The following is a 1,092-nucleotide window of genomic DNA, read 5'->3' as shown; positions in this document are numbered from 1 at the left end:
ATGATGAAAGATGAGAATATATCCATCCAGGAAGTCCAACGAACCCCAAACAGGATAGACCCCAAGAGAAAATCACCAAGAGAACATCATCATCAAACTCATCAAAACCAAAGACAAAGACAGAATCCTGAAAGCATCATGGGAAAAACAAAAAGTTTCCTACGAAGGACAGCCAGTAAGAAAAAGCTCTGATTTCTCAGCAGAAACCATGCAAGTGAGAAGGCAATTAGATGGTATATATAAAACCCTGAAAGAGAAGAATTTTCAACCAAGAATTATATACCCGGCAAAACTGTCCCTCAACTATGATGGTGAAATTAGGAGATTTCCAGATAAGCAGAAACTAAGGGAATTTGTTAAAACCAGACCAAGCTTACAAGAGATGCTAAAGGGAGTGCTTTGAACAGAGAACCAGAAATAGCAAATAACAACTGACCATTAATACACAAGACGACATAACCCAGAAACCATAGCTATGGACATATCCAAAGTAAAATTAGCTTATAAGATTGTAAACGGGGAACCAGAGACATCAATTGGCAAGTGAGACCAACTACAAACAAAAAAGAGGGAAAAGACTGTGTAGTAACAGAACTTCTAAATGGTGATGAAGTTAAGAGAGTTGCAAGATAGAATGGACTGTTGTAACAAGTTCTGTACCTCACACCATTAACAAAAACAAACTCCAAATGGATCAAAGACTTAAATGTGAAACCTAAAATTATACAATTCCTCAAGGAAAATCTAGGGGCAAATTTCAGGGCCCTAATATATGGGTCGCAATGAGTCGGGGCCAACTCAACGGCACATAACAACAACAATATATGGCATAAATCGACTACAGAATAGCCAAAAAATGGAAACAACCTAGGTGTCCATCAAGTGAGGAATGGATAACCAAACCATGGTATGTACACACAATGGAATACTACACAATGCTAAAGAGTAATGTAGAATCTACAAAACACTGCATAACGTGGATGAACTTGGACGACATTATGCTGAGGGAAATAAGTCAATCACAAAAGGACAAATATTGTATTAGTCCGTTATTATAAAAGTTAAGGAAAGGTTTATCTACAGAAGGAAATT

Source organism: Orycteropus afer, unplaced genomic scaffold, assembly GCF_000298275.1.
Source record: "Orycteropus afer afer isolate SDZICR_OR568_19922 unplaced genomic scaffold, OryAfe1.0 scaffold00017, whole genome shotgun sequence".
Lineage (NCBI taxonomy): Eukaryota > Metazoa > Chordata > Mammalia > Tubulidentata > Orycteropodidae > Orycteropus > Orycteropus afer.
This window is presented reverse-complemented; position numbering follows the sequence as displayed.